Source organism: Diabrotica undecimpunctata, chromosome 2 (genome assembly GCF_040954645.1).
Source record: "Diabrotica undecimpunctata isolate CICGRU chromosome 2, icDiaUnde3, whole genome shotgun sequence".
Taxonomy (NCBI): Eukaryota; Metazoa; Arthropoda; class Insecta; order Coleoptera; family Chrysomelidae; genus Diabrotica; species Diabrotica undecimpunctata.
This window is the reverse complement of record NC_092804.1, coordinates 8,928,874-8,956,824: the sequence shown is the minus strand read 5'-3', so window position 1 is coordinate 8,956,824 and position 27,951 is coordinate 8,928,874. Positions and strand designations below refer to the sequence as shown.

General features: G+C 32.3%; 1 protein-coding gene across 1 annotated transcript in view; it reads left to right on the top strand.

The window, feature by feature from the left end:
* Positions 1-27,951, top strand: part of LOC140433174 (uncharacterized) — a 458,258-nt gene that overhangs the window by 417,966 nt on the left and 12,341 nt on the right. The gene's annotated exons all lie outside the window — the stretch shown is intronic.

The window sequence follows — 27,951 nt, the reverse complement described above, 5'->3', positions numbered from 1 at the left end:
TTTAGGATTGTATTGATATTTTGAGGAAGATTGTGATAGTACTTGGTTAGGAAGATAATATATTTTTGTTGGTGGGTTGTTTAAAATTTGTACTGAATTTGGTTGAAAATTTTTTGCAAAAAGGACGTTTGGGCATTTATAGGTTGACCGTTAACAGTAGCAGTATAAAAAGGAACACTCACCACTCGTTTCGCCACAAACACAACAGTTTATTTTTAAAATAAGCTTTTAAATCGCAGGAAACACACTTGTCTGTAGGTTCCGAACAATCGCTTAAAATTGCCTGTCATGCAGTCCTGTCAGCTTCTTTGTTTCCCGTTAATCCGATGTGTGACGGTACCCACAAAAATTGAATTCTTCTTCCATGTTGATGAGTTTGGCACAGCTGGTATTTAAAGGATGTTTCGGAAAAAATAAAGAGAATCTGTTATGATCAGGGCTTTTGTGAAGGTAAGCTCGTTAAAAAGTTTTCCAGCACGGTATGTAGCGTACAGCTCAGCTGAATATGTGCTATATACTGAGGATAGACAGACAAAAAGATTGTTTTCTAAGGAAGCGATTGATGCCCCTACTCCGTCTTCGGACTTGGATGATATAGTAGTCGGGGTACTTTTCTAAAAGGGCTTCGAACTTAAGCCGAATAAGGGAGTTTTTTGTACCGGATTCATCGAAATGGGCCATAGATGTATTACAGATTGGTAAATAGATCAGCTAAGGCTCAGGGTATTTAATATCCGAGGAGAAAACATCCGGAAAATTAGTGTTTAGATTTGGAAGTTTGGATTTAATTCTTTAGTAATATCGTTTTTTATTATAGCGAATACTTTGGCGAATATATTATAGCGAATAATTTGTTTACATATTTATTTGTAAAAGTATTTTAATATATTGGTTTTGAAATATTACAAGCGACTGAGGCTGCATGTGATAGGGTAAGGAACATGCGGCGGTAATGTAGAATGATTCCCCTAAAAGATCATAAATTCTGGGTAGGAGGGAAGTTAAATAAGCCCCTGTAATTAATCTAAAACTATTATAAAGAACATCTTATGATTTAAGAAGAGATTGATTAGCAGTGAAATAGGCTATTGCTCCATAATCTAGCTTAGAACGCATTAAAGATTTGTACAGAAGAGGTAGAGTGGATTGGTTTGAGCCCCAGTTTTTGTTACAAAGAGATCTTAATACATTTAATATTTTATTACAGGAAAGGATGAGTTATGAGATATGATCTTTCCATGTAATCTTTGAATCAAAGATTAAACTCAAGAATTTGTGATGATTTCTAAACTCCAGCTGTTTCTCATAGACTCTGGGGGTTGGGGGTTGTGGCAAGGAGCTTGAAGAGAAAACAATTCCTATTGATTTTTCTATTGAAAATTAAAAGCCTGTAATGTGAGACCAATTTTCGAGAGTATCTAAAAAGTTTTGAAGAATTGAGGACATTAAGGAAATGTATTTGCCTTTAATAGATACCACTAGGTCGTCAGCGTATAAACGGGCTTGTAAGGGTGCTTGAATATTTTTGATTATACCATTTATTGCCACTAGAAATATTGTTGGACTGAGCAGGGATCCTTGGGGTGTACCATTTTCCAAACGATAAATATTTGAAAAAATATTATTTATTTTAACTTGAAAAGATCTGTTGTTTAAAAAGTTTTGGATAAAGACAAGGCAGTGACCTTGAATATTCCAATTACAAAGTTGTCTCAAAATGTTGTACTTCCAAGCTTTATTAAATGCACTTACTAAATCAAAAAAATATAGCATCGCATTTTTGGTTTGTAGCAAGAGCTTCATGCATCTCACTTTTCAAGTCTAAAATATTGTGTGTGGTTGACCGATCTGTTCTAAAGTCATTTTGCTCGGAGATTAAGAAATTGGAATTTTCTAGTAATTTGCATGTTGTCGCTGTCAAAGATATGTATGTATCGGTATGATTCTGAGTCACATTTAGGTTTGTCAGTTTTTAGGAGAGGAACGACTATTGCCTTTGACCAAATAGCTGGCCATTTGTGGATGAGCAAAATTTGTTAAATATGTTTAAGATATAAGTTATGGTTAATACAGTAAGATGTTTCAGAAATGCTGAATGAATATCATCAGGTCCAGGACTAGAACCCTTCAGGTTAAGAAGAGATGAATTTATCTCTTGAAAAGAGATAGGATGGTTTAATGAATTATTTTGAACTTCTAATGGATGTATGGGATATTGTTCAGCGAATTCTTTGACTTTAAGAAAATTGACTGTATACTGTTGATCCGATGAGTGGCTTTGATAGATTCTCCCAAAAATTTTTGCAACATCGCTGCTCAATGTTATGAAATTATTATTTACTTTTATACCCTTGAAATTGTGTTTGTTTCAGACATCAGAGAGAAAGGTATTGCTATTAATTTCCGATACGTACTTATTCCCTGAAAATAGTGAGATTATTATCACCCACATTGTAAAAAGCTTCCTTTGTAACATTTACAATAAAATAATTACCACACGTTTCCTAATTGAAACATACAGTTTGCATATTTTTATAAGTGTAGCTTTTCTCCGGTGAATTTTACCAATTTTACCAGAAAATCTCGAGAATTTCCTAACGAAATGTTCCATTTTCAGCATTCGTTCAACTTCGCGGGTTATGTAAATTTAAACATTTATACACGAACACGAAAAATTCGTCTACTGGACACATAGCTTCACACTGAAGTTCAGTTTTCATGTCATTAATTTAATTAGCATATTTTTTACTCAAAGATACAGAAATCCTGTTTATTTAAAAATTAAGTAGAGCGATTTTAAAGGACAGTTTTAATTACAAAAACATTAATTATAATAATTGGCAGTTAACCGCTAATTTATTGAACCAATATATTACATTTTTTAAATATTTTACTCGCAATTGCAAAATTGTCGAGTAAGTTATGAATTTTAATTTTTTCAAGGTTAAAAAAATCTTTTCGTCGCAATTTTCTTAGAATTTTATGAAATTTGGTATATAAATAAACAAAATGCTGCTTAAACTGATGGTGTACATTAATTTTGTAAATGCTGTATTGAAAAGGGATTTCACTTTGGCAGGTATCTTAGGTGCCATATATAGATATATCTTGTCAAAATGAAATATATACACAAGAAAACTAAGTTCCTGTAGCTGGCTGTATACCATGTATCACAAAAAATTTTAAGTAAAAATCCTTTATAAAAGGTATATAAATTAAAAACCCAAACGGGCTATGTCAAGAAGACAAAACGTTTTCGGAATCCATGTTCCATCATCAGTGTCCTAAAAAGTATATAACCACTTTAATTAAAAAGAACATGAAGTTAAAATTTTGACCAAGGTTAATACAAAATGTGGTTAATACTTAATAGGTGTACATGTTTTGAGCCACTAAATATCAGGGTAAAAACCCGTTAAAAGTTATCTGTTACAATTTAGTTTACATTATTTGGTAATATATTTTAAGATGCTAAAGTTACCATTGGATATAATAACATGGCGACGTATGACTCCACATGAAGTTGCTGGTCCTGAGACGAAGTGTCTACGAGGACTTGATGATGATAGCAACTGATTTGAATGACAAAATTGACATGTTAGGACGAAAGTCCGAACAAAGCAGTCATTGTAACTTAATGTCTGTGTCTAAATAAGACAGAAGCCATCAATATTTAAAAATTGAATAAGTTAAAGTTAAAATAATTTAACAGTAGCAACCATCAATGTTGTAGTATTAAATTGTGAATTTGTCCTGAATTTATGTTAAGAACCTGGAGAAAAGTGTTTTATTGATTGATGTATGTGGAATGAATTGTGGTGAAGAATAGTGTGGGTACTGATAGGCAACCAACTATACATAAGTCTAATAAGCAGGAAAATGCAGAATAGACATGTGGAAAGTTTGATGCTTAATGCTTTATTGTTGATGGGTGAAATAGGAAAAATATTTTTTTGAAAATGATATTAAGTGAATACAATAAAATACTTTTGTAATGTGGTGTTCATAAGGTATATAACTTATAACTTGAGCATAGAAGGCCCTATACGTTAAAAACCAAGATTTGGTACCTGGTAAATATAAAGGAATTCTCAAGTTACAAGTTTATGAACATAAATAACTGATTATGTGTTATCGGATAAAGTTGGTTAGTGGTTTTATGTTAACAACTATATGAGACGATTAGAAATTGATGGTTGAAACGTGGTTTTGTAATAAGTTGATCATACGTTACTCAGCTTATAACTTAAGAAGAAGAGGCCCTATCGGTTATAAAGCAACACTAGGTACATGAGAAATATCAAAGGATAAGTTATAAGTTCATGAGCTTAAAGTGGGTAGACAGAGTTAATAAACTGTTGTTGTATATTGACAAGATATGTAAGTTATATGTTGTATATTAACGATATGTAAGTTATATGTTGTATATTGACAAGAACTTTTGCAGCCTTACCGAAAGTGACTGAGTTCTTAAAAATCATTCGCTTAACTTGGTATAGACAAACATTTAAACGGGAATATTTATTTGAAACGCAGAATATTAAGCGGCTTCGATCAAAAGAAAATACCAAAGAAAAACGCGTCCGTAGTATATAAACAAACTCTTAAAATGTGTTTATATCAACTCGGCGACGCAAAGTGGAATTGAAAGAATATTTCGGTGTTTTAACATATACGAGGGGATTTAAATATATACCAAGGAATTTTAAAAATGCTACAATGTTCTTCTTATAACATCTATGTTTCTTTCATTTCTACTCTGTTATGTTTTGGTTTTTTAGGTTGAACATTGGAGTTATTTATTTAAACTTTGCCATCATAACTTTTATTTGTAAAATTATCATTACTTACTTTGTCACACATCTTATTACTGGTAGTAGCTGTTATTTTACACTTTTTAGGTTGAATTGCTTGATATTTACCTGGCCTCTTATTGTCTGTCTAATCTACATCTGAATTATCACTACCCAAATATGACACTAATTCTGATTACAAATTCCACTGATTTTTTAAAATCCTCATTTTCAGTATAAGTATAACACTTTCTTCGATATTTACTAAAACCGCCTAATTTTTATGTTGGCTAATAATCATATCAATTAACAGCTTTCCATGCGACATACTTTTTATTAAAAGTTTACTTGAACTAGGTTATGTTATATTATTAAAATGAACTTAGGTTATGTTATCTGCTAGATGGTAACCAAAACTTGATATGTCGACTTATTAACTTTTGGTGAAAATTAAAATGAGGTAGGTAATTTAATATATCATATTTAGTCGTTAACTTATATATCTTTAATAATATTTTCCTTAGACATATCAACTTTTGGCAAATAGCCACAGATATAAATTACGGGTATTAAACAATCATGATATAATCTTACCCACTGGGAAATATTAGCATTAACGAAACGTTCTATTTTTGCTAAGATATCGATTCTAGGTCAGCTCGATTCAAAACTCATAAATTCTAAGAAACAATTTGTGCAAAACAAACCTGATACCTCGCAAATTTACAAAATTTACGACCCCTTGTTTTCCGTATACTGCTACTTCTGTTTTTCAATATATGTATAAAAAAACAATAAAATCGACCCGCAGCTAAAAACTTTATGTCTCTACTATTAAAAGAGTATTATGGAGTTATATATTATTCGGGAAGACTATTGAATTTGTTTAGAGGTTACGAATACAGATTTGTTTAAAAAAGTGATAGACAATCATTTTCAAAAGCCATTACATAGACGGACTGATGAAGTAAGTAAATCATTTCCTTATAATTTAAATAATATTAAAATATCATATCTTTGTAAAAAAAATTTCGTGTCGAAAGGACAAAATTATATCGGGCATCCCCCGATTCTTTTTTATAATTTTTAACATACTAAATTATATGTCAAATAATTTTTATCCATTAAACAGTAAATTTTAAAGATGTAGATTTTGTTATTTTAGTTGGAAAAAGTATTATAGTTAAATTTATTAAAAATGTCTGATACGGAGTCTGCGGATGAAAATGGGCAACTGTAACCACTAAGTCCTCCTAGGAAAAGAGCTAAAAACAATCACATAGACATAAGAACCAAAGAAATAATAGTTTTTCTTCTTCTTCCTTCTTGTATGTAGGCTTAAAAGCCTGTTTCTTCTTCAATATTAGCCTCTTAAATTGTTTAAATTGTCGCACCATCTTTTCTTGGTCTGCCAATACTTCGTCGTTTTGTTACCCATCCATTTATCTCTTCTATATTGCATGATCTTCTTATGTTTTCGTTTCTCTCCCTTTCCACCAGACTTTTCCCTGATATTTGTCGGAGTATTTTCATCTCTGTTGTTTCTAGTAGTCGTCTCGTTTTAGCTGTGTCAGGTCTTGTCTCCGCCGTGTATGTTAATATAGGCCTAATTGCTGCTTTATAGATTCTTGTTTTTGTGTCTTGTCTTAGGTGTTTGTTTTTCCAGATTGTGTCATTAAGAGATCTCTTGCTTTTAAGCTTTGTTGTCGTCCTTCTTCTTCAACATCTCCGTAACTAGTTATGTCTATTCCCAGATATCTAAACCTTGCTTCCTGCTTTATTATTTTCCTATCAATTTCGATTTTGCATCGTAGTGGGTATTTGGATGTTATCATACATTTGGTTTTTTCTCCTAATATTATCATATTGTATTTCTTGGCTGTTGTATTGAAGATGTGTGTTAATCTTTGGAGCTCGTCTTCTGCCTCGACGATTAATACGGCGTCGTCTGCATAACATAATATTTGGATTTCTTCGTTTCCCATTGTGTAGCCATGAGTTTTACGTACTGCTTGTATTATTTCGTCCATTATTATATTAAAGAGAAGTGATCTTAATGAGTCACCCTGTCTGACTCCGCTTTGTACTGTGTTAATTTTTCAGGTATCTTTGCTTGTATTCGATTATGGAAGTAGATGTTTTCGATGGTTTGTATAATATTGATTGGTATGTTCCTTTTATACAGAAGGTGTAAGACGTCTTTGACTTGGATGCGATCGAAAGCCTTCGTCAGGTTTATAAAACATAGATATGCTGGTTTATTATACTCGATGGAATTTTCTGTGATTTGTCTTAGTACAAATACGGCGTCTACGCAGGATCTTCCGGATCTGAATCCTTGTTGTTCATCTGATAAAGTTGTTAGTTTATTGATTTTGTTAGTTAGGACTTTTGTGGAAAGCTTAAGTGTGGTGTTCGGTAGATTTATACCTCTATAATTGTTGGGGTCTTCTTTATCTCCTTTCTTGAACATTGGTATCATTATGCTGTTTCTCCATGCGTCTGGTATCTTGCAGTGAAATAATAGTTAATACATATAAATGTAAATTACAAGATAATCCTACGTTAACGGACATTCAACAAAGGGTTGCAGATAAAGTTGGAGTTTGTTGGAAAAGTGTCTTCAATGTCATTAAAAGTTGTAAAAGTACCCACACATTATATGCACCCAAAATAAATCAAAATCGTTCAAAATGAATAAATGCTGGTTTATCAATATTTCTTCCGTAATGAAGTTTCTACAATTGACAAAGTCTTAAGAGATGTAAATAATGATATTCACTTACCAAATTTTAAGAGAACCACGTTTTACAAACTCTTACCAAAATTAAATTTTTAATTTCAAAAACGTTGAAGAAACAGTTTTATACTCGACAGAAATGAAATTGCGCTATGGCGAAGAGATTATCTGCAAAAGATAAGACAATATAGAGCTGAAAATAGAACAATTCGTGCGTTTTTGAATGGGTTGTCGACAGGTTTAAAAAATTCCTCACGTAATTCAAATTAAAATAAACTTTGTATTTTTTTTTTGTTATCTTTAATATCACTTTTAGGAAAAGGTAAATGATTGATAATCAATTTATCAACATCTAGCAGGTTTAGGTATAAAAAAAATTCTTCATAAAAATAAATGCAATCTTCTGAACACACAATATGGGTGTGTACATTTAAAATATATGAAGAAATTGGAATTTTATTTTGTAGTTCACCCTGTATACAAATATTTGCCAATGATTTCTGTTAAACTTAATTTGAAAACTAGAACATATTGTTTACCCTATTATCTAAAATGACTATTTATTTATTTATTTTTCTTTATATACAGGGTATTTATTTCATAGCTAGAACGAAATAGAAATTGTTGCAATTACGGTAAATACCCTGTATAGTTGTGTCAAACCAAATATTGTAAGAAAAGAAATTATGAGAGAAATTTAAAGATGTGAACATGTTACAAATTGTAACTTTGCTTTCCTACGTAGTTATTAATCACCTTGTAGAATTCGGCATATTATCCAAGCTTGGAGAATATTATTGCACACATTTTTTCTAAATAACTCTTTTTGATATTTTGTACCATAATTGAAATTATTGACCAATGTGGCACTAAAAACTCACCCTGTACATATGTGTATTATATTCTACAAAATTACGAAACTTAAAACTGAATTGCCGAGCGATCGGATGACTACGGCTCCCGCTAAATTATGTAATTTTCTGTTCGAAAATAAATAGCATCGCCTCGTATTTCATTTTCTTCCTGAAATAATACCAGCTCGCATCCTATCCGGATCCCGAAAATCATTTGAAAATTGGCTCCAAAAGATTTTACCAACACTGGAAAAAAATGCCGTAATTGTCATAAACAATGCCCCTTATCATTTCAGAAAATTGGAAAAGATTCCTATTATGGCCACAAAAAAAGCAGATATTCAAAATTGGCTTCGCTCAAAAAACATTCCCTTTGAAGAAACGCTGTTAAAAGTGTAACTTTTAGAACAGTGTTAAGGTTGCCACCGTACCACTGCAAGTTCAATCCAATAGAGCTTGTATGGGCGCAAGTCAAGAATTAGGTTGCTGCCAATAACACAACATTTAAATTTGCTGACATAAAAATTTATTCCATGAAGCTATATCTGCTATAACCATGGAAAATGGAAAAACTGCGTTAGACATGTAAAAGAAGAAGTAGAGCCAAAAATGTAGGAGTTGGACAATTGAATTGAAGCCCAAATTGAGCCTCTCATTATTAAGAATAATAATGACAGCAGTACATCAGATTCTGAAAGTTAATAACGCAAATACGGTAATTTTATAAACTTTCTTTTTACTGCATATATACTTTAGTTTGTGGATAATAGTTCTCGATCTTGTAAATCATTTTGTAGCGTTTTAAATTTTATATTACGTCCCTGTTCGTTTATCTCGTCAGTACGCATAAAGATTGCCATAAAATCTGTGTTTGTCTTTTACGAAAATACTTAAGGCGTAAATAACGCTGGATATATTTTTTGTCTATGTGTACTTTCAAATCCCATAACCTTTTGTTACAAAGTCAGGTAGAACTCCGGTTTAAAAACTACGTGCTATTTTGTTAATTTGTATTATGTTATATCTATTTCGACAAGTTTTTGTCGCCTAGAGGATTATATTTCATGATGCCCCCCTAATATAAAAAAGAGTTTTTATTTGTCTTTCGTCGTTAAAACGCAATAAACTGGAATATTTAAAAAGTTGTTTTTGTCACTTAGAACGAGGGTCCGAGGTATATTTGTTTGTTTAGGTTTTGTAAACACAAGGGGGAGAGTTATTTTATGGCGTGGAATTTGTAAAATTTAACGAAAATAGGAGTCGACATTTAAGTTCCAAGCAGGGCAGACGTGCTACAATGTGAGTCGAGCCAAGGAAGTCTAACAAAAGATTTGAAATGTAAAATCTGGGGCAATTTTTGAATCGAACAAGCGATTCAACTTTTTTGTAATGTTCTCATACCAGTGGACGTGATGACACTCTTTGCACACGCAGTTCTGTCAGAGTGGTCACTGGAAGATTTGAACAGATACTGGAAATTTTTGAAAAGTATTATATAGAATGTCCCCGTCGACAGCTTGATTCCTCCACCAAGTTCCTGTTTCAATCGTTCCTGCCTGAATACGGAAATGGTTTCCTGTTTTCCATTTTCAAAATATGTCCAAGTAGCTTCCCAGAGATGTAGCAAGTTTTTCCTTCACAAAGTTAAGTGATTATGTGAATTAAGGTAACAATTTAATATATTAATTCTCCCAAGTTATAAAGATATTTTTAATAATTTGCTTTCATTAAAATAAAAGAATTTGTAATAATTAAAGTTTTATATTATTTTTGTCGTAGCTAAAAAATGTCATATTTTATTCTGTCTTAAGTTGTTATGTTGACATATGACATTTCGCTTTAATCCATTGTTGTTATAAGACAATTTTAATTTGATTATTTTATATAAAAGATATTCCATATGTAAGATTAAATTCAATAATATTTTTCATAAAAAGGATATCCATAAAATTTTGATAATCTAAATTGGCCATATTATAACCTAGAAACCATTTAAAATTTTTGTAGCAATCTCTTATGTAAACGAAGAACATGTAAGATTTTATTAATTTGGATTATGTTGTATAATATGTTCTTGTAAAATCTGTGTTTTTGATAACTGTTTGTTTAAGACAAAAATAAACGTTTAATTTGTTTCTCTGATCTATTTTGAGTTTTATTTGAAAAAGATATTTTTTTCTATATTTTTGATGTTCCATAATTATTTCCCTAGTTACAACTAGTGGTTGTAATAGGTATAATTAGGCACCTCAAGTGGCGCCCTATATTAAATTTCTTGAGGTGTTTCCGGTTTATTTTCATTCTGTTTGCCCCAAGAGATTTGTATAAGTACCCCTTTTTTTCTTTTTTTTTGTAGTTGCTCCAATCCAACCCCCATATCTTCAACTTATTTACGACCCAGCTTTCCAACAACCAACTGAGTGTCGTACGCACTAGTTCCGATTATTTTGTTTGCCCAATCTTGTCCCCCATATTCTTACCCTGTGGTAAGCAAAATAGTCGTTTCAATTTTTATATTTAAAAAATTGGTGTACTATAATCTGTATCTGTCAAAGTTTATCTGTTTTATATTTTATCTTCAATTTACTAGTCCGTCTCTGAACAAACGCGTGTTTTCAGCGTGCATATTTGTTTGCATCATCCGTACCTTGAAGTTGAATTTACTTTAGTAAATTGGAAATTTAAACATAGCAAGTACGCTCCTGTCTCCTAGCAGTTTATTTCCGTTAAGGGTGAGGTATTTCAATTTAACGTGTTTAAATATTAAGGTTGTATTTGCGATTTATTCGGTATAAAATTGTAATTCTCTGTTAACAATACATAAAAATCGCTGACTTCCACACAGGTGATGTTAAATAAATATAACGCTTGGATATAGCTAAAATTTCGGTGTATAATTGACCACAATACACAAATTTTGGATTATAGTCGGAGCAGATTTATTTATTACATATTATCTGTATTTTTCGGCTCGAATCTCCGATCCCTTTATTTAAAAAAGGTATTTAATGAATTTCTCTCATTTAAATTCTCATTTGTATATACAGTAAACTGATTTCTCGATACTTGTCTCAATTCTAATCCAAAAACTCCTAATTAATTGGATAAAAAAAAATTTAAAGAGTATAAACTTTATCAAAGTTTCCAAGTTATTAACGCGAATCGACATAAAGGATGCTATGAAAAGACCTCCTTCTCCAAACTGTAACGAATACTCGGGCAATACCTTAGAGAAGCATTAATTTTCAATCGTTGAGCAGCTTTGTCACGAAAAATGCCCTAAGGATTTTAGTTTAATTAATTTGGGTGAAGATGCTTTAAGGGTATTCGACCTTTTCTTAGAACGGATGACGTTTTATGTTCTAAAAGGAATCAACTCGTTTACCGCTTTCGGAACGGAAAATTTCTAATTTGTCCGCCTTCGTCAAAGTTCGCAATTAAAATAATAAAATATTTAGCTACTCTAAACAAGATGTTTAATGTTACAGGTCAAGAAATTTACATTTTTTTATTTGATGTTTCTAAATTTACTGAATTTTTAAAATTTGAATAGGTATGTAGCAGCACATTTTTCTGTTTTGAAAGCTTAACAAAAATCCGTATGTCTATCTATATATTCACATCCCTAGCAAGAGTCTTCGATATTTAATATTCTTAAAATTTTGCTTTAAGCATTTACATTTACATACAAAGCTTTTCCATTAGTTTTCAAAAGAATTCATAAAATATTTCGATTTACATTTACTTGAAAATAGAAGCATATACTTTTATTTATATCTTAAATATTTCTTTGCAATGTTGTCGATGTATATATTACAGAGAATCCTTTTGCAAATTCTTTGTTTGTAAAGGGTAATATAAAAATATTGCCCGTATTTGCCAGTGTATTTTATATAAAAAAATAGCAAGCTGTAAAGAAATTTGAATTCTAAGGGCTGGTTGTTCGAACGCTAATCAAAACTTGATTGTAATCAAATATTTAATTAAAATCAAATACGTCACATTTTAAGGTTATGTTAACTTATTTTATTTAATTTTATTATTTTGCGTTTTAATTTAAAATAAACAATAATTAAACTCTTTCTGATATTAATTTCATGTTTTTATTTACAAATCAATAATAATAATAAGCAATTTTTAATAATTTTGACAGCTGCTGTGACGTATTTGCTAAATTAAATGTTCTAAAATAAACAGATACAATCATATCGACAGACAAATGTGGCGAATCTAAAGTGTAGAAGAAAGTCAAATAACTCAAAGTATAATACAGAACAGGACTAACAAATGACAATAGAAATGTAATAGTGCATACAAAGTAAAAACTATAATAATGCATAAAATATGTGCTGATATTTGTTCTAATCTCACACACTTAAAATGGGTTTAAATATTATTTCTTCCATTAGGAAAACTGCTACCAACTTTATTCTTTGTTGTCCAATTATAGAGATTCGAGAAAAAATCCAAATATTTTTACATTATTGGTATAAAAACATGTAAAATGAACAACATTTTTTGTTGTTGTTAGCAATAATTGATATTTACAGGAAAAAAACAAAAATTTGTACTTCTGGGTACCGTCAGGAAATACCTAAGTAACTATAGGGCATTATATTTTATTTGCATATTTTTTTAAATTAATTGTTTTGTATGTCTAAATGATAAATAGCAAAACAGATTTTTTTCATTGCCACACAGAAACACTCCACATGCGCTGCATTTACTGTGAGGACGTGGCTGGATGACTTGGGCACTACAATACTCACACTGACCTCTACTACCTTCATATTTGACCCAGTGGCTCCCCCTATTGCCTAAACGTATGTCGTCTAAAGCACTGAAGTTGTACTTTCGACGCTTTTGTAACGGTTTCAAGATTGAGTTTCTCTTCTTTGATTCACATTTGTTCAAATTCAGTAATCCTTGAGAGACTGACCCTCGAAACTCAAACGTGCTCATCTTTTCCATCAGGTCACAGTGTATAATGTATGAATTAACAAATGCAATATCTAAAAATTCCTAAAATAAACGATGCCACCATATTTTTGATCTACGATTCATACCATAGGTGGTACGAAGTTGATCAACATGATCTACCCACTCATATGGTGATTTTAATTATCCACAACTACTGGACAACTTATATCAGCTTTTGTATTACCTTTATTTGTTCTTTTGACAGATGTCTGCTCAGTTTCGTGGAAGTTAGTTGCAAAGTTCATGATTTTTGTTCTTCCATTTGAAAATACCTATGTTTTTCTTGGAGTACCTGTAATCAAAGTCTCCCCTTTTAAGAGCTTTATCTTCAGCTAAAGTCTTTCTATTATTGTTGCGAATTGTTCCAAACGCTTAAATATTTTACAGTCACAGTTTTTTCTGTAAAGGTATTGATGTAAAGAAATTATCAAAATAGATGATTTTGTTTTTATCACAATGTAGCTTTTTTTAGTTTAATAACGCATCAACCACGCAGTGTCATTAGCGTTTTAAGATAAATGTGACAGTTGATACAATTAGTGTATATACATAAGTTTACAATAACATGCCATATATACATGGGTATGCTATATTTGAGTCGTTCACTATTATATTTGGGATACTGTATTAAACAATGTTTTACCGTTAGAACACTGTTGCACACTTCACACACTGGTTTATTTTTGCGCTGTAATAAATAGTCATGGGTAAGTCGTGTATGGCCGATACGGAGACGGGTAAGTATCACTTGCTCTCTTCTGTCTTTTATTTTTGGTTTCCAAAGATGTGGATGTTTGTTGACTTCGTATAGCCTTGATGAAGTGTTATTCCAAGTTTGTTGCCATTTTTAAATTATTTTTTGTTTTAAGTATGGTTTTATTATGTTACTTTCTTCAAATATCGGGTTAGTTGGTGCGTTTTTAGCTAGTTTATCTACAACTTCGTTACCTTCAATTTCGACATGAGAAGTCCATAAAAAGTGAACTTGGATGTTCTTATTTGAAATATTTTCTTGAAATGTGGCTTTGTTAGTGACAACACAACACGGTCTTCTAATCCATGGCATCTAAATTCATTTTCCAGTTGTTTGTTCTTGCCTTGATAGACATCAAAATTTGAAATATACCGTTTTTGGTCAGCTAAACATCCGATTTTATATCCTCGTTTTATAGGCTTCTGGGGATTCTGGGGATGTTGTTTTAGAGTCGATCTACCCTTGAAAAGTATCATACTTTCATCAACAGTGGCCCTTCTTATTGTTTTGTAGAGAGTTTTTCCATAACCGAGAGTAATTTGTATAGCTTGTCTCTGTTGTTTTTGGAATTTCTAAGTTATTGTTGCAATGAATATTTGCCAAAATTTTCTCAAAGCGATAACGTGACATTGCGCTAGTAACTAGAGAAACGTCTAATTCTAGACTTCCATTCCAGTAATGTTTCCAGTTGAGCAGTTGATGGTAGGCCATAAAGAAATTGATACAAATGAAACTGAGGAGTTTTTTTTTCGTGAGATCCAGTTGTGTATTTCGCTGTCTAGCGTACAAATTACTTTGGTAAGTGATATCGCCCATAATGGAGCCAAGAACTTTTAAGAAAACGCTGGTGGGAGTTTCAGAACTATCAAACAATTCCTCGACCACACCTTCTAGCTCTGGATAATCAAATATTTTCGTTTTAACACTACATTGCTTCCATCTACGAGCATTTTTCATCACCATTTCTTTTGAAATTATTTTTAAATGTATTTGGAAATAGCGAATCGAAATCCATGTCACTATCATTATCACTTTCCTCTGTATCAGTGTCAAAATTATTATCTAAAGGTAAGTCATCACCTGCCATAATTTCGTTGGCTATGTCTTGCAATTCTGTTTCAGAAAGAGGTTTGTTGTAAAACCATTTATTTTCTTTATGCTCCATATTCCTGACGGTACTTTTGCAGACTCTGAAACAAATACCGTTTTTATACCTAAACCTTTTTCTATGTGGGAGATTTTCTTGGGCTTAGGTTCATAAAAAAGATTGTCATGATACTAAGACATTTTTTATTTACTTTTTTCTACGTTTCGGCAGGAATTCCATGCCTTTTTCAAGAAATGATGTTGACAAGCACGTAAAAGTTCGTTGCTAACAAGTATGCATTAAACGTCATAATTAAAATAACAAAAAAAGCATAGGACAGACCCACTAAGTCACTACATGTAAAATGGCGAATCTGACTAACTACGAGAGGAAACTAAATTAGCAACAAAGTATGTTGATATTTAAACATAACTGGGAAATAAACCTACACGATACTAAGGAAAGTATATGATTGTAAAAAAGCTAAAGACCGAAAGCTAAAGTGAATTATTAGAACAAAGGTAGAGATGCTCGAAGAAATCTAAAAATTATTGGTTTAGTAAATATGACATATCGGTTGGACGAATTAATGCGCCGATTGGTGTCTTTTATGAGCCCTACTCTACCGTCTGATCTAGGTATTAGTTCAACCGTAGAACACTAACCATTTGTAAAATTTACGAACGCTGATTATTTTTCTAAGATTTGGCAATTTTGCAAAAAATGTAGAAGCATAGGTATTGGACATGGTACAGTGAATACACAAGGTATAATATTGCACATGACATTTGACAGCTGGCCCAGGAGTGTGACGTAGTTAAGATCGCCTGAACCACCGTTGTTCGGTGGCCTGAACCACCTCGAACCCATTATTACAGCTTAACGTACACATTAATTTTGAAATTATGGTTAAAAAATTATCTAATTTTTTTTTTAATGTTTTGTTTTGGTTATAATTGAATAAAAAATATATTTTCAGTAGCGTAAAACCTTTATTTCTCCTAGAGATTCAGGCGAAATATTTATTTTTGTTTTCATACATATACTAATATTATAAGTACTCTTTTTGTATGCAAATCCCTTGAAATTTAAAAATTTTCTGCAGATGAAATACTGTGAATAGGTAAATAGTAGTAGATTTGCTTATTCTGATTCACTGTCACTCACTTTAGAGCAGTTTTACTGAAATAAAAACAAAATAGAGTACAATAAAGAAAAATCTGTTTTACAATTCAATATGGTATTTTAGATGAGTTATAATGACATTTAGTAAAATAAAAAATATACACATTACTATAACCTACCGATTATTATATGCAAAATTTACTTATCAAACAATATAATAATATGAAAATAAGACACAAATTAGTTCAAACGCAAAACACAATAAATGTCGACTTTAGACTACTTTACACCGGTAAGACAGAAAGCTTGTATAAAAACAAAAGTTCAACAATAATATCGGTTATCAATAGTGACTATTGCAAATTGTATATTTTATTATTTGTATTAATATATTTTAAAGTAACTCAATACTCACTGAGTCATCTATTTTATAATAGAAAAAAAATTTAGATATATGCTTACATATGTGTCTTTTTACAAATGGTGTTTAGTTACTGTTTATTCATACTGTATATTATTTTATTTTTTTTGTAAAACTGAGTTTTACTAAGTTTTTATTTGCCATTGTATATCTGGTTTTGTACCTTTTTCAAAGTACGCTGTGCAATTGCTTGTTGCAATAGTGACAATGAAGATAAAATCTTTAGGTTTCATACATTTCCTAAAGATAGTGTGACCAGAAAACTGTGGATTATATCTTGTTGTAGAAAGGATAATTTTAATTGTAATACTGCAAGAATTTGTTATACACATTTTAAAACTAAGATTACCAAAGAAATCTACAACAGGAACTTTTAAATTACGTTTCTAAAAAGGGTCTAAAACTCAAACCTGAGGCAGTACCTAGTCTTTATTTGCCTAAATTAACATCGGCTACCCTTTTAACCAACCAAAAGAAACGCATACAAGGAGGCGAACACAGAGAGTCCAAAAAGTATGTTGAGCAGCTTCTTACTACTTCTAGGTTAACGACGTAAGTCTAAATCTTTATTTTTATTAATTATTAGTCATAAAACCTTAAATGGTTTTTTCATATCGATTTGTTAAGTAAGAAACTAGCCTCAGCCTGCTATGCAATTTGCAATAAGAACTGTTTCGGAGGAAATCAATTTAGCATCTTCCAAAATAACATATTTTTCTTTGTTAAATCATGTTATCATTATTAAAATATACAATGTTATCATTATTTTAAACAATGCCGAGATAATTTTATGTGTGAATAATACAAAAGATGTCATTTTAAATGTTGTGCAATATTGTGTGACCTCACTACACTCATATTCGATGGCCAGCTAGCTCATTCGATATAAATAAAGTTGACTTTGTCATTATTTATTTTGATTTTGTGTTTAGTTCAGTAGGTATATATACGTTTACCACTTTTCTGTATCTTTTTAAACATCTGAAATATCGAACTCTGGAGTATAAGTTAATTAACCTGTACCTACGTGTAATAAAAGATAATTAAAACTTGTCTTATAAAGGATATTATATGTTTTATAAAGGATAAATATTATAATAACATAATTTTATCATCTCTTTATAATTACTATAATTAAATTAGCCAAATTATATAAAAAAAACTTAAAATTAAAAGTCTTTCCTATACAACTACATTCAAATGTTGCGGGAATAAGCGTTCTTGACTACGTCATGCGCGAAAGCGAACCGATTTTGGAACATTATGTATCATACCTTGTGTATTCATTGTACCATGGGTAATGGAGTAGCTTCGTTAACCAGTTTGTCGAGTACATTCACAGCGTAGTTGCCTTTCTTTGTGCAGTCTTTAACCGCAAGATCGCAATTGCTTCGTATTTTTTACGAAAGGTTAGTGTTAACGTAAGCTTTTTATCTTGGTCTTATTATTTTCTTTTTTTATTCACAGACGATTTAGTTAAAAAATGGCTGGAAAATTTGACGACAAAAGATCCTTAACCGAATTAGAATTGGAATTGAAGGCCGAAAAAATATTGATTAGTGAATTAGATGATGGTTAGCTACAATCAAAGACGAAACTTCTAGTAATTGAGAAAGTGAAGACAGAGTGAAAGCAGCAACTTTGATTGTAGCATTCCTAAAGCGAAAAAAAAACAAAGCTTAATAACCACTCTACTTCTGTTTCTATGCACACTTCATGTAGAGTTTAATATGAGATTTCTTCCGTGAAAACCGATATTTAACAAGACCGTTCATTCAGCAAATAATAACTTAGCTTCATCAAAAAGAAAAAGGTAATGAAAAAGTGTGTTTTCAACAAGTTGAAGAGCGAAAAACCGAAAAAATTGTGGACGAATCCAAACCGCATACTTCCAATTTGACTACGAGTCTCAAAGGCAAAAATGGTCATAGCTGTCATGTACTGTATCTAATCTTCGGAAACGTACTACAAAAAGATTAGATTTACTTAGATTAGATTAGATTAAGAGAGGTGGCCTTTCGGCCTATTCCACTGCGACCTTTTCAGATCTATTGTGGTCCTCTAGTCCTAGATAACATTCTCTAGCCTGACCCTTTTTATAAAGTCTAGTAGCTTCGAGACTGTACCTTCCATGTAGCTATTTGCCGGTGGATTTTCTTCTCCTAATGCAAAGAACCGCACATTTGCCAGACTGTCACACTGACATAAAATGTGCTCTGCTGTTTCTTCTTCGAGGTGACAGAATCTGCACAGGTCATCATCTGATAATCCCATCAGCTTCAAGTGCCTATTCAGCTTACAGTGCCCTGTTAGAAGACCTACTATGACCTTGACTGTTTTCCTGTCTTTGCTTATTAGGTCTGCCGTAAATTTTGGCGAATGTTCTGTAATGAACTGTTTCGCCTGTCTTTGTCCTGGTGAATTCCTCCACCATTCCAGAGATTTGCGAGCTACCCACTTCCTTGTAGCCGTTCTTGTTACTGATTTAGCAACTCCGCAGAAGGGTTCCGGTCCAATGAATGGCAATGATGAGCCTTGTTTGGCAATTTCATCTGCTTTTTCATTGCCCTTATGACCCTCGTGCCCCGGTACCCAGGCTACCGTAACCTTGCTACGGTCTCCTAGTTTATTTAGGGCACACACGCAATCCCATACTAGCTTAGAATTGACCTCTACGGAATTGAGTGCCTTAAGCGCTGCCTGACTATCTGTGAAGATAGCAACTGAACAGAACGTTCTTTCCTGCCTTTCTATTTCTTCCACGCAGTGATGGATTGCAGTTATTTCCGCCTGGAAAACTGTCACATCCTTAGATAGACTTACCGGGAAATCTATCCCTTGATTTGTCCCTACTATGCCGGCTCCCACACCCTCCGATGTTTTTGAGCCATCCGTGTACCAGGTAGCAGCAGCTTGTATGGGTACACCTTTATTCCAGTCTTCCCTGCCTGGTATCTTAATTGTGAACTTATTGTTAAAGCTATATCTCGTAACTGTTGCATCGATAGGTTTCCCCATCACAATATCGGCTTTTAGCTCCTCGATTAGCTTTCTGTTGTAAGTACCATGCATCTGGCTTATATGTCGCTGACTATGGATTAATCTGTGCATCACGGATCTGGCTTCGCCCTGTATAAAGATATGAAGTGGTGGTAGATTCAACAGGACTTCCAGCGATGCAGCAGGAGTTGTTTTTAAGGCCCCCGTAATACACAGGCATGCTAGCCTTTGTGTATTACCTAGCAGCCTTATTGCTCCTCCTTGCTGCGTCTTTGTCCACCACGTCACCGAGCCATAGGTTATCATGGGTCTAATAACCCTTGTATATAGCCATAGAGTCATTTTGGGGTTAAGTCCCCAATTCTTACCGCACATTCTTCTACATCTGCCCAAGGACATAGTAGCTTTCTGTGTGGTTTTTAGAATGTGAGTATTCCATGTAAGCCTATGATCAAAATATACCCCAAGGTATTTTGTTTCTTTGGCAAATGAAATCTCTGTTCTTCCCAGCACCGGTGGTTTTAGGCCTTGTAGTGCTGTTTTTTTGGTGAAGTTGACAATTTGTGTTTTCTGAGCATTGACTATCAGTCTCTCTTGTTTACACCAGTCGTCAACTATATTTAGGGCTGCTTGCATTCTCTCAGAAACTACCTGAGCAAACCTGCCCCTGACAACGATTGCTATATCGTCAGCATATCCTAGACAATAAAAGCCTTCTGTGGACAGATTTCTGGGGAGATCATCTACCAAGGTTGCCCAAAGTAGAGGGGACAGAACTCCTCCTTGTGGACAGCCTCTGCCTACTTTTGCTTTGATGGTTGCTTTACCCAGAGTGGACATTACTGTCCTATTCTCCAGGGATGCCCTTATCCATCTGCATATTACCGCAGGTGCACCTCGTCTACTCATAGCCCCTATCAAAGAGCTGGTGGTAACATTAGATTTACTTAATCGACTACCGACGCAAAGGAGACCTTTACAGTTTAAAAATGGGTTTAGAGGTTGCAAATACTTATTAGAAATTGGCGTTAAGCGTTTTAGCGTTTGCGACTGGTGCATATCATAATTATTAATACAAGGTATATCCTGAAGTGATTGCAGCAGAAAAATAGAGTCATATGGAAAATGTCCAATTCAAAAAGATCTCGTCTGAACTCTTTTATTACAAATTTCTGTATTGACAAATATATAAATACTGTTGAGCAAAATTCACATTTTTTATGAAATCTATATGTTATATAGAATAACAACCCTTTTTTTTAAACTCAATAACAAAAACATTTTATCTTTTCAATTGCATTTCAGTTTGCATTTCTTCTATTTCTCTCAAATCCAATGTGAGCAACACTATAAATCGCCGTTACCCGTTATAATCTTTTCAGCTAACTACACATCCAGAAAATAAATCCCAATCAATACCTGATCCAGCAAATTAAGTAATTTATTTAGAGAAACTACCGCCTAAATTGTTATATCGCTGAAACTGCTCGACCAGACTCGAAAATATACTAAATCTAGTTTAGTTCGGACGCTGACGACGTGCAGATAGACGCTGAACGCCAGCGTCTTTCAGATTTTCGGAATGGCTGTCATGATTGTATTTTTCAGAGGCGTGCTTGTAAAAGTGATGACTTTATTTAAAATACTTACCATTCAATGTATAAAATTAAGCTTTGTTCAAGATTGTTGAGTGTCAAAACGTAAAAAAACATTTTAGATCAATAAAAATAACAACATAGCAACCATCACACAAAATCATCAGTATCATCATCTGTTCTTAGCTGCTTGAATTCCGTCTGTTATTACTCTTGTCAAATCAGCTTTCCAACGTGTAGGTGGGTATCTTGGTATCTTGTATCATTTTTGACATATACAGGTTATTTTCGTTCTCTGTCGCTGTGCCAATATCATCTTCGTTCAATAATGTTTTTCACATAGCCAGCTAAATGAAGTTTTCGAGTTAGTCCGCCAGATCTACTGTTCTATGTGCAGTCATATTTATATTTTAAATGTTTTTTTATTACTAAAGTTCGTTGAAATATTAACGAATCATTTAAAATATTTAAAAATAAAATAACAAAGTAATTAACTGTTTTTTTGTATTGTAATTTTAACAGTTTTCTAATTAGACAGTTAATTTACAAAACATTTTTGTAATAAATATCACATAGATTAAGGATCGAAGGTTTTTCTAGTTTTGACGTTTTATTATTAAAATAAACTTGTTCTATGTATTTTCCTCTATATTGTTTTTTAATTTGTGGAGTATTTTTACAGATCTTTTTAATTATTGGGATAGCTCTCTAATTTTGCTGTTGTTGTAAGAAATAATTCTTGTTTTCATCCCACTTTCGTTTTAGTTTGAATTTATATTAGTCCAAATAACAAATGAAGGTAGTCCAGCTACGTACATCTAAAGGATTCATAAAATATGCAAAAGTTAAGCGATTAGTTCGTCTTTTCCACATATATGTATAAACCACTTAGTCAAATAGTATCTACGTAATATATTAATAAAAATAAAAATATTAATAAAATATAGTAATATATTATTTATAGTTTTTTGGCAATATCAGGAACCAGACGGGACATACTCAAGATTATGTCCGACCAACGGTGAATTGATTTCGGAAATTTCGGAATAAACCGAAGACCCAAATTGGAATATACTGAGACCGTTGTTGGATAAGCATTGGACCGATATAAACTTTGGATTACTTTGGATTAAGATTGGACTAACATTGGATTATATTTCGGATTGGCAATGGGTTAACCTTGTATCATAAAAAATATCAAAGTCTGTAACTGTATTGCATTAACCTTGTATCATAAAAATATATGTAAAGTTTGATTTAGGATTTCATAGAATAACGAAATTTGGACAAATAAATTATTCGTCATTTTAATACGTTAAAAGGCTCGAGTACGTTACAATATGATCCTCCAGAAGTCGATAATCATGAAATTTAAACAAGGAGAAATTTAGATTGAGTAGGTTCTCGAAGTCTGAATGTTACAAATCTCAATGAAGTGAGTGAAGTAAATTACCTTGAGGTAATAGTAGGTAAGAAGCCTTCTTAGAGTCAGTGGATTAGTATTACTAGATCTCCCTCCTTTAGATATCGTTGTAAGGTAGGAGGCAAAAATAAGATAATATAGAATGCGAGAAAACCTTAGCAAGGTAATGGTTAGACCAGGACATAGCAAGATCATAAATAAAAGCAGGAATGCCTTCTTCTTAGAGTGCCGCCTTCCAACGGAGGTTGGCAATTATAATGACTATTTTTATTTTTGAACTTGGTACTCTAAACAAATCAGTCGATCTGCATTAATACGAATCACGTTGATTGTATAACCGAGAATTTTGCCTTCGGCCAATAGATATTTTTCCTTGGGTCTTTCCCTGTAATATGAGTCTCGAAAATTTCTAACTAGTAGATGGCAAAATATGTAGCAGTGTCTCGTTTATTAGATAAAATACGGTGGGCATTAATTGGTTGAGAGGTATAATCACGAAATAAATAACACATATTTTATATTTTAATTAGCGTACTCTTTTTTAGCATTTACATCCATTGTCTATTTTGTATTTTAATAATTTTTCATTTTATTTAAATTTTCCAACCCGACGGAGACTAAACCCGAATCTTCTTGCACGGCCAAGGAAGAATCTTGTCCACGGATTATTATACTCGAGTGCATAACACACGCCACTGAATTCTTAAGCTTCGTTACCGAGAAAAGCTATTTAGCTAATTCTGCTGGTTGTCGAGCTGATTCTCAATTTTGAATGAGATTTAACTATTCTCTTTATGCAGTAGATCACTTCTTTGTCGGTTTTCCTATCGCAGATTTCGTTTACTTTGAGCGTTGCCGGTTTAAGTTTATTTAGAAAAGACCGATTGTCTGACGTTGAAATGGTTGTTTAAAGAACGAGAAATTAGCATTTTAATTTTCAATTACGCTATTACAAATATCATATCATATTTTTCCATAAAATTTGTCGTTTCTTTTTTATAATGTCAAATATAAACAATAAATGAAAATATTATATAAAGTCGGTTCGCTATATTTATGCGGGTTTCGGATTAAAAATTTTATTGTAAGTACCCAGTTTTAATTACCTGCTCTTTGGGGAAATATCAACTGGTCAAATGAAATGAAAAATAATCCATAACTTTTTTTAATTAAATAATAATGGAAAATCTTTTATATAATTGACAGTATAATAAGAAGAATTACTTCATTAATGGAGTCTAATGTGGCTAATATAAACCTAATAATAATTTTATATTACACTTCACACAGAAAATATGGTCTATGTATTTGTTCCATGGAGAGAATTTCTAATGAAAAATAAAAAAATTTAACTTGCCAACAAAAATGAAAATCAGTCATTATCATCAAAAATATCATAATCGTCATCATCATCACTGTCATCACCATTAATTGTTATTATGATTGGACTTATTTCGTTTATTTTATTTTCACGAGGCCACCAATTTTCTCTTAGTTTCTCGCACTTGAATATACAGTTGCACCACACTTCTGGAGTTACAATTGAAAGTGCCTTTCACCAAGTTTCCCGAACTGCGTCGTTGCTATAACCGTTAGGCCCAATATGGTTGTCATAATATTGTTTTGCTATTCCCCATATATATTCGATGGGATTAAACTGGCAATGATACGGTGGCAGACGTAAAACTTGATGACCGTAACTTTCAATAATCTGATCCACAACAAAGGTTTTTGGTTTTGCGTGGATATTTGCCAAGCGTAATAATTCTGATTTTAAAATATGTTGTGTAAATGGTATATGTTCCTTTGTCAACTATTCTTTAATTTTATTAACAGTCCAAGAATTCGTTGGACTTTTGTTTAATACTTCAGAATGGTAAGGTGCATTGTCTAAAATAATTACGCTGGGCTCACTTAAACCTGGGAGAAGTTTTTCATGTAACCATTTTACAAACATTTCTGTGTTCATATTATCGTGATAGTCACTTGATTTTGATTTAGATGAAAATATTAAATCAGCACCTTCTATAAAACCCGATTTCCCTCCTGCATGTAAAATTATGTGTCGCTTCCCTTCTCTATCAGTATGTTTGATAGACTTTACGTTATCATCTTGCCATATTCTCTTGGTTGCACCCCTAGAAAATATCCATGTTTCGTCTAAATATATAAAATTCGCCCTTTCTTCTTTTAATTTAGAATATTTTCTTAGAAAGTTAATTCTTTTATGCACAACAGAACTTCTTTCACAAAAGATTTTTCTGTTATCCTCCTTTTGAAATTTGAAACCCAAATTATGTATCACTTGCCATAGACTTGGTCTGCCAATTTCGTCAAATTTTCTATCTTTAAATTCCTAGAGAATTGTATTTAAGGTCACATGTTCCTTGTTGGCTCGCATTCGATAAATGGTATCACGAATTTCAATTTTTTTTCCATCTGGAATATCTTTCGTTTTCAATGATAGGCGAGTTTTTCGGTGATCTTCTTTCGGCCGTTCCTTATTGCGATTTTGTAATACTCCTCTTAGTTTGGTTTCACTAATTCCTAGAGCATCACATACGCGTAGTTGAACAGACATTACCGATTTTAAAGGACCGCCATTTTCTTTTTCATCCGTAAAATACTTATGTACACTACATATTAGACTAACGGCCTCTAACACACGTCTAGGCATTTTTAAATATTTCCACCAAACATACAATGTAACACTGGCAAAGAATCAATTTAACTGCAATATTGTAACAAATTTATACCTACCCTAATGTTATTTTAATGTATTTTAAAATATGACCATTAATGCAGTTTTTACCTAATTTTCTGGGAAGTCGTATTGCGAAAAAGTCCAAAGGTGCAATATCAGGAGAGCGAGGTGGCATTTTTATGGTTTAAAATATTTTTTTTGTAGTGACAAAGGCTGTAAAGGGTGGTAAATATAGCTACCAGTGTGCATTTTGACAAACAACTAATACTTAATGGTAAAAAAATACTTTATTTTGAAAATATAAAAAAACTAAGTACAGGAATATTTTAAATTTATTATCTTGTAGCATTTTTAAATTCCTTGGTATATATTAAAATCCTCTCGTATATGTGTTAAAACACCGAAGAATAGTTTCCATGTATTTCTGTTTCATATCGTACAAGTTAAAATACCGAAAAAGTATCTCAATCCTTTTTGCATCGCCGATGTCGATAATAAACCATTTTAAAGTTGTTTATATAATGACAGATGGGAATTTCCTAGGTATTCTCTGATTGAAAGCCGCTTTTAGGATATTCTACGTGTTAAATAAATATTCCCGTTTATATGTTTTGTATATAGTAAGTTGGGCGAATGAATTTAAAAGATTGTTGGAAGCAGTTAGCTTCAGTGTTGGTCCAAATTTTATATCAAATTTGAAATGTTTTGTGTTTTTGTCCCTTTTCATGGAAAATGTGTAGCAGTGTTAAGTTAAATGTGTAGTTGCAGTTTAAGGAGGTTTGGAAGATGGGACATGTTTAAAAAATCCGTAAACTAATTTGTCGAAACCAAATTCAGATTTCTGCTTTAATCTGTGCCTTCTAAGAATTGCAAGGACAAAAAGACGTTGATAAAGACGTTATTAGATGTTATTAGGGGAATCTAAAATTGCATTTTACAACATATCTCCTCAATTAAGCACAGATTAAAGCAGAAATCTGAATTTTGTTTCAAAAAATTAGTTTACGGATTTATTATCAGATGTCGTTATTTGCGTCCATAAGAAGCCATGTTAGAGTTGCTTCTACCAAGACATAACATGGGGATAACTAGACGGGGCAGAACAAAGCTGAGGTGGGTAACGCAGGGTGTTGCCAACTAGAAAGTTTAAGCAAAGAGACAGAACAGAATGGCGTAGAAAGCTTGAGATAGGCGAGATCCTTTAAGGGTTGTAGCAGCGTGATGATGATGAGATAGACTTATAGCCTACAATTAGACTCTACCAAAAAAGAACAATTACAGATATCTTGAAATGTTTCAGAACGCAATACTAAGGAATATTTTATATGCACTTAAGATGTTCAAAACAAAGATTTACATAGAGACCTAAAGACATTAAAAGAGGCTCTACAAGCATCCCAAACTTGAAGTGCTCCAGCTTCTTGAACAACTAACTGCAGGTGCTAAGGCTCAAAAGAATTAATCCGTTTAATGAGATGAAGTGATGAGTTAGTGTAAAACAAAGATAGTGCATGTAGTGTAGCCACAACAAGAACTTTAACCGTTTTTCAGAAGCATAGTCTAGTAAGTGCTGTATATTGTAATCAGAACAAAACAGTGACTTGTTTAGATAAAAAAAACTAGAATAGATTACAGATGATATCTATGAATTTCAAATTGAAGAAAATATTCTACTGAATCTTGTAAATTAGGTGAATTTCCATTGTAAATTAAAAAATTAACCTCATTTTTTAATTTATTCTCGGGGTTGCTCTTATATATAAATTGAAATTTTTATATATGGTGCTATAAATATTGTCGACTTTTATAAAGAACCCCAACCCCGTTTAATGCTTCTTTGCCAAAACGCTGTATTGATTTAACTTCATCCTATCCTTCCTTATCTTATTTTATATAACTTTCAGAAGACTCAGACGTAATTATGTAACCTTCGATACAATTCTTAACAAGGTCGAGACACATAAACCAACAAATAATATGCAGTGCCAATGCCGCTCTCTCCAACTTTTATCGTACATCAATACTTTTGTTTTCGCACGTATCGGGAATACAAAATATATGCTGACCCTATTTTCCCTTTTTTTTTTATTTTACTACGTGTTTTTCTTTCAAAATGTAAAATGTAATTTTTGGGGTTGCCTGTGAGATGGAGCGACAACAAACAAAGGTGACCACTTATGTAATATCAGCGGTGTATACCTTGCGGATATCCGAATAAACGTAGGGGTTGCGTAGAAGGAAGATTATTCCTTTATTTTTGTAACCTGCACGTGCTCTCCCCAAGAAATTTTTTGAACTTTAGTAGGGTAAGAAAAATTTATGCGAAAATGAAAGATGTATTCAAAAGTTTGCATTGAATTCTTAAAAAATTAACTGAGTAATCTTTACTTTTGAGGCTGAATTTTTATATTATTTTAAAATATGCTGCGTTGTTTTGTATTATTTAAAAATATTAGTCAAAGGCGTCAAAGCATA